The sequence below is a fragment of the Suncus etruscus genome, chromosome 9 (assembly GCF_024139225.1).
Source record: "Suncus etruscus isolate mSunEtr1 chromosome 9, mSunEtr1.pri.cur, whole genome shotgun sequence".
NCBI classification, from domain to species: Eukaryota; Metazoa; Chordata; class Mammalia; order Eulipotyphla; family Soricidae; genus Suncus; species Suncus etruscus.
The window spans coordinates 76689302-76697241 of record NC_064856.1 but is presented as its reverse complement, the minus strand read 5'-3'; positions in this window follow the sequence as shown (position 1 = coordinate 76697241).

Here is a 7940-nt window from a genome sequence, read left to right as displayed (position 1 = left end):
TATGGGGGGACGGTGCCTGAAATAGCTCCCAAAAGCCCTGGTGATACCAGCTTAAATACCAGTGTACCTGCAGTTTGGTTAGATTTGGTGTCAATGAAGAGAATTGTAGAGGGGTAATGAGGCAGGCCTATCAGAAAAAAATGGTGATTCTGAGTGATAGATGAAGCAAGTGTGACTTCAGTAGGGTGGTGACTTGACCTGTCCTGCTGAAAAGGCCAGCTTTATGCTATGTGGCTGTGTGTCCATGATTTTTCATGGTTTAGTTTACATGTCATTCAATCAAAAATGAGTTTATAAAACTATCCTGGTACAAACATGGCTACTGCCTCCCTCCATTAAAATCAAATGTATAAAAGTGTGTGTTATACTTTCTGGTGTGAAAGTATAAGGAATTTGAGGATTTTAACTTAAGACTTAGTCTTCTAGATTTCTATAAACCTAGAATTCTTTGTGTTAACATCTCTCAAGATTGAAGGCAAAAAACATTTAACTAAGGTTGTTATAAATAGTGGTATGCAAACAAAAATTTAACAAGAAATTCTCTGAAAGTGACTGCAACAACTCAAGTTAGACTGCTTGCATCTTTTATGGTGCAAATGCTCTTTTAATAGTTGATTTTAAGTTACACTGCATCATTACAATTAAAGCTGCCAATCCAATAATTTTATTTTACATGAATATAAATGTCTTTAAGCTAAATAACAAAAAAGGAAATATAATATATATATAATAAAATAGATTTCTAGACAAAAAAGATAGTAAGAGACAAAGATTAACATTATAGGAGAAATATGTAGGCTTTTCTGAGCTGATAACAGTATCTTAAAAAATTTTAAATTATGTTTATAATTTTAAATATTTAGAAATGTTGTATATAAGCCTAAAACATTTGGTTCTCCAAAACTCATAGAAAAGTGCTGCCATATAACAAAAACTTAATAAGAAACTTTTGAATAAAAGGCCTTCTGGGACTGAAAAGATATTAAAATTAAGATGTTTGCCTTGCCCACCAGGAGTGATCCCTAACTACAAAGTCATGAGTAAACTCTGAGCATCACTAGGCATGGCCCCAAACCAAAAATAATTAAAAATAATAAAAGGGTTTTTAGTTACATAACATTAGACAAAGCATATATTTCCAAATTAATCTGTACTTTACAGAATTCTTCACCAAATGATGCATCTCATATAAAAGCATCTAAAACAAAATTCTTGGGACATTATACCAATCAAGAAATGTTAAAATAATGAGAAATTCAATACTTCAAATATCTTTAATATATCTTACTATATATTTTGGAAAACTTAATATTCAGTTTAAATTATTCTTAGATGCTTATGATTTTCTTCAGTTGTCTTCAAGTCAAAACAAGAGTCCACTTCTTTTAGCATTTTTCTTGAGAAATCTTTGTAACAGATATCTCATTCTCATACAGTTCCCAAGGGAACAGTGTCACACAGTGTTACTCATTTTAGAAAATTTGATAGAATTCCATTTGGCTGCTATTGTTATCTGAGTCTAGGAAATGAAAGGCTGTCTTTAATATTCCAACTTTGCTCTTAGTTATAATTGATATCTAGGGATAATAAAGAAAAATGGCATTAAATTAATAATTAAAATTTAGTCATTCACATGTTACTTTTAGTGAGCATGTGTTATATTTTCAAGATGAATATATGTGAAATAAGAAAGTATAAGGATATTAACATTCATAGTTTCCATAGTTGTTAATTTAATAAAGCATGATTTACATTTGTGATGTCATCTATGAATATATTCCAAAGTTGGTAAATGATATGTTATAAAAGCTTTCCTCCTACCAGTTCCTAGAGCATATTTTTTTTGTTCTACTGAGAATTTCTAACGTATTTTAATGTAGCTACTATATGCTCAGTGTACAGTATGTATTGGAAAGCAAGTGGAAAGAAGGGAAGTCTGAAACATGTTGGTTCATTCTTTGGGAAAAGTTATATGGAGTTTACTCAAAAATTAAAAATAGAAATTGCAAATTGAATTAACATAATGTATTTTTGTTGTATTAGCTCAAAATATAAAATCACAAACTGAAATATATATTAACTTCCATAATTATTTTAGCATTATTTATGCTAGCCAAGGACTTAAAACAGCTTCAGTACTGTATAAGAGCTATAGAAAGATGTGATATACCAAAAGACTGTCATTTTCAACATGGATAAAACCAGAGGATATTATACTTAGTTATAAGTTCGTCAGAAGACAAAGCATGATTTCAGTTATATATGGTATCTAGAGAATATTATATAAAACATTAATAAACATTTGGATTATGAGACCATTTATTGGTTAGCAGAATTGATGGGAATGAATGAATAATATTTACCTGAAAGTTAATAGAGACTGATAACCCAATTTTACTCCTATAAAAGCAAAGTCATTATATCTCTATAAAAAATATTTAAGTTTCTTCCTGATTCCTTTCCAAATACAAATAAAATTAAGATAAGCTTTTGAGAAGTTTTTTTGTTTGTTTGTTTGTTTGTTTTGGGGGTCACACCTGGCAACACTCAAGGGTTACTCCTGGCTCTACGCTCAGAAATAGCTCCTGACACACTCGGGGACCATAGGATGCCGGGACTCGAACCACCAACCTTCTGCATGAAAGGCAACCGACTTACCTCCATGCTATCTTTCCGGCCCCAAGAAGTTTCTTAAGGAAAACATTACTAATGCATATTGGGCATTTTTCAAAGAGCTGACATTGATCAGTGATTATTTTTTTATTTTAATAAATTTTCACAAAACCCAATGCAGTGTGCTCTCTTATTCTTACTTTACAGTTGAAAAAAAAATGAAACTCAGTAAAGTTAGGTAACCTGCCAATTTTATTTAGTTCATAATTAGCAAGGCTGAAATTCAGGTTCAGTTAGGAATTCAAAACATGAACATCTACTCTTGAATATAAGTAAAATATACAAGAAGGAAAAGTTAAGGAAGAAACCATTTCTTTTCCCCTCAGTTTTCATTCCAGGGACCAGTTCTCCTCCAGTTATTTTTTAAATGTTAGTAACCCCGACACCCTGACCCTTCTAGTGAAGTAATTTGGTTTTACCTTTGCAAACAATTTATTCAAATACTGTTCTGAACAAGATAAAAAATTATAGTATAGTGCTGTTTAATTAAGCACATATAAATTGGTCTCAGCTACCACCACTTTTTTTAGAAGTTGTTGTTTGGCCTTTATGTTTTATTTTGGTTTCAGTATTTGGGCCACACCTGGTGATGCCCAGAATTTACTGGGTCTCTGCATTCAGTTATTGTTCCTGGTGGGCTCAGGACCGTCTGAGATGCCAGACCAACCTGGTTTGTCTGTGTACTATCACGTTGTCCTCTGCTTTGTGGTAGTGGTGGTGGTGATCGTGGGTTGTTGTTTTTTAAACTCTTGAAATTTTAACCTTTAGAAAGCTCTGTAACAGATAGCCGCTCAGGAGATAGCCACTCAGGTTGAACTCAAACAGCAGGGGAAAGATAAAATTATCTTTTTCTGTGGATTTGTTACTTGTGAATAGTCCCTAAAATAATCAATTGATTTACTAGGACCACAAACTTATAGTGTAAATCTAAAAAAATCCAGCATTAAATTTATTTTAATAATATATTTAAACACAGTGATTTCAAACATGATTGTAGTTGGGGTTCAGTCATAAACAGAACATCCCTTCTTCACCAGTGCAACCTTCCCATCACCAATGTCTCTATCTCCTCCCTCCCCCAACCCCTGCCTGTATTCAAGACAGGATTTTTATATCCCTCACTCACTGACATTGTTATGATAGTTCTCAGCATTGTTATGTCTCTAACAGCACTCACCATATACAATAGAATATTATGCAGCCGTCAGGAGAGATAAAGTCATGAAATTTTCCTATACATGAATGTACATAAAATCTATTATTCTGAATGAAATAAGTCAGAAGGAGAGAGGGAGAGACAGAATAGTCTCACTCATATATGAGTTTTAAGAAAAATAAAATACATTGAAATAATAAGATTTAATATTATTTCTGAGTTTCAAGAGAAAAGTTCAAGAGATATCAAAGGTGGAAGTCTTATTCTCTGGCTAAATTGTGGGATCCAGACTCAGCATGATCTTAGAAATTTTTCTTGCTATATCTTAAGAATATTACTTCCTGCATGAACTATTTTTGCAATTCAGAAAATAAATTACTTTAACTAAGTAACATTCATTTTTGTTTATTTTATATTATTTTTTAAATTTTAACAAATAAAGTGCTTTCTAGGAACTTACTTGAATACTTCAATTAAATACTTAGATAAATTCTAGGGCAAATAAATTTAGAAAATTATAATATGGACTGAAGTGATAGTACAGTGGGTAGGGTATTTGCCTTGCATATGGCCAATCTTGGTTCAATCCCTGGGATCCCATATGGTTCCCCAAGCTTGACTGGACTCATTCCTAAGTACAGAGTCAGGACTAACCCCTGACAACTACCCAAAACCAAATGAATAAAATAACTATAATATGATGTGGAAAATGAATTCAGAATGGAACTGCAAAAAAACAAACAAAAAAAAAAAACAAAAAAAAAACCTTTAAGCTGCACTAAAATCTTTTTATGGATATGGTACTATGTATGTAATTCATGGCAACATTTTTTTTGGAAATATAAGAATGCATTTTTCTTATTTAAAACTAGACTAAATATAACATTCCTCTCTTGTCCAGATGAATTTAAAATACTTTTAATTTGTTCTTAGCTTTATAGGATCTACTGCATTCTTTCTTATACTTTCACAATAATTTTTCCACTTACTTCCAAGGCTTTGATTGTACTTTTGGCATAAAGAGAATGTAGAGCTAACTATACTTGAACAGTAGAGAAGCACATTACCATAACTTTTATATGAAGTATTTGGAAACAATGCTTTTTGTAGGTTCTTTGTTTAGCTAAAACTCAACTTCTCAAAATGCTCTTATTTTCTTCTATTTCAGAGACTATGTCATCTTGATATCACAAGACACTAAAGATTTCATCCAGACATGTGCACTTGATTTGCTAGTGCAGAGTGAGTTTTAATTCTTAGATGGCTTAGGTTACATAAATTGGTGAAATAAAAGCATCTCAATGAGAAAGTTATTTTAATCTTCTAATAAATTGGTTAAAAGGATTATGCTGACCCATTACTGAAAAAATTTGATAAACACAAAGCTCTGAAATTGAAAGACTCCTGAAATACAAACATAAATCTGGAATTTATTTGTATACTATATAAACATTAGTAGGTTGTTACATTATTCAATCTAGCCTCATATATGTAAGATATATAGTAAAAGATTTACTTTTAATTGCTTCCCTCTTTAGTTGATAAGAGGATTTTAATCACTGACTACTATCAATAAATCATGTTTACTATTTTACATGTAATTTGCTATATTCATTTTTTTTTGTTTGTTTGTTTTGTGCCACACCTGTTGATGCTCAGGGGTTATTCCTAGCTCTGCACTCAGGAATTAGTCCTGAAAGTGTTCAGGGACTCTTATGAGATAGCAAGGATGGAACTCAAGTGGCTATTTGGGAAGCAAATTAAACCACATATATGTGGCAGACCAGCATATCGTCTATCTGGTCATTATATTCGATTTTTTGTGCCAAATAACATGAACAATAAGCATGTAAGAATTGTGACAGTATGCTAATTTATTTTCCAATGAAGTTGAAAGTAAAATAGATTGAGAGAAATTATGAGGATGCCATGTTTGAACCAGGACAACTCTACAGATTCACTCTGTTGTTGAAAGAGATAAACCAAGATGTGAAAAATCATGGGTACACTGGCCACACAGCTAAAAGCTGGCAAGCTTGGGAAGAGAGGGTGGGCCATATCGCTTGCCAAGCTGAAGGCAAACCTGCTGCACCCATCACCCATATTCGTCACTTTGCCTATGGTCCTACTTCACCATTCCTCTAAAATTCTCTGCAGAGACACCAATCTGACCAAATTCCTGGTATGCTGGTATTTAATCTGATACCATTAGGACTTTTTGCAGTGAGTGTGGGCACCTTTATTCATCTTTTCCTACTTCCAGAAGATCTAGCAGCTGAAAACAAGTTCCACAAAAGCCACATTATCAGTAATAGTGCTTTGCTTTCCTAGACCACATTCCTACAGATGCAACAACTTCATTAGCTTGATATTGTAATCTCCATAGGAACACCTGATTTAAATGCCAATATATAACTGAGATCACTTAAGATTCAAAAATTAATGAAATAACAGAATGGTAAAAAAGCAACAAGAGCTTACTAACCATTCTTTCAATAACTTAAAAACTTTCCTGGAGATACAAAATTTGCTTGTTGCTGTATGTTGAATTAATTCAATTAATAATGGCTTTGATGGTGCTGGATAATGGTAGATGGATGGTGAGGACTTTCTGGCACCTGCAGCTTCTTTGGCCTGGTGTGTCTGAGGGTTCAGGATAAAAGTGAGGAAATTATCCACAGCAGTCAGATTTCAGGAGACCTGATGCTTTATTATTAATAGGCCCTAGTCACTAAGTGTGACTTCTAAGTTAAACTGCCTCTTTCCTGCTCCTGCATCTATCCTGTCTCTATCATCTCTCCATGTTGCATCTTCCCACTGAGGCTTTTTCCTGAATCTCACTCCGTCCTCCCCTAGACCCCTCTAATTAAACCTCAGACCCCTCCCAGGAGTTGGTGGGCCTGACCATCTGGTAAGATTAGCTTTTGGCCTGGGGAGTGGTAACATCTGTCCCTTCCTTAAAAAAAAAGAGAAGAAAAGAAAGGTTATCCTTTATTTTTCCTGACTTCCGCCAGCCAAAGGCAGGATCCCTAATATTCCCAAAAGCCACAAAGTCTAAAATGTAATTAAAATATCAGCCTTTTCCAAAAACAGAACTTATCTGTAAAATACACTGTAGTTTAAAAATTTTAATGCTATTTAACCAAGCACTTTTATACTGGAACATCCTTAGTTCCTCTCATTAACCTTCCCTAAACAAAATTACAAAAACATTTACATAGAAAATATATTTCGAAAGCAGGCTACTATTTTAAAATACACCATACTCTTCCCCCCTACTTCCTCCTATCTCACCTGGAGGGGAGATCCTCTCATAGCTGGGAGGGGTCTGGATGTTAATTTAAGGGGTTGTCTGGGGAAGGGGTGAGAGATTCAGCAGGGGAAGCCTCAGGTGGAGGATGCCGAATGGAGAGATAAGAGACAGGTTGGGTGCAGAATCCTTTGTCAGCCTGCTAACAGCTCCAAAAGCCCAGAGCCTGCCAGCTAGCTGCCCAAAATACCTTGACCTCCTAGTTCGACATTTATTTATTTATTTATTTATTTATTTATTTATTTATTTATTTATTTATTTATTTGGGGGAGTCAGACCTGGCAGCGATCAGGGGTTCCTCCTGGCACAACGCTCAGAAATTGCTCCTGGCAGGCTCAGGGAACCATATGGGATGCTGGGATTTAAACCACAATCCTTCTGCATGTAAGGCAAATGTCCTACCTCAATGCTATCTCTGACCTCAAAACAAACCTGGGATGTAGTGGTCTCCCCTTTTATTTTATGTTTTGTTTTTCTGGGCCATACCCAGCAGTGCTCAGAGGTTACTCCTGGCTCTGTGCTCAGAAATTGCTCCGGGCAGGCTCGGGGGACCATATGGGATGCTAGTATTCGAACCACCATCCCTCCTGGATTGGCTGCGTGCAAGGCAAACGCCCTACCGCTGTGCATTCTCTCTGGCCCCAGACATCTTTTTATTAGCATCTCAACAGCGCCCTCCACCTGGAAGGTTGTAGGTGGGAAAGCAGGCAGGGAAACTGATGTTGAAAGGAAATATTATAAAGACCTCCAAATACTTAACAGCTGTATTTCTTTACTCTTCCTCTCATCTCTTCCTTCTTC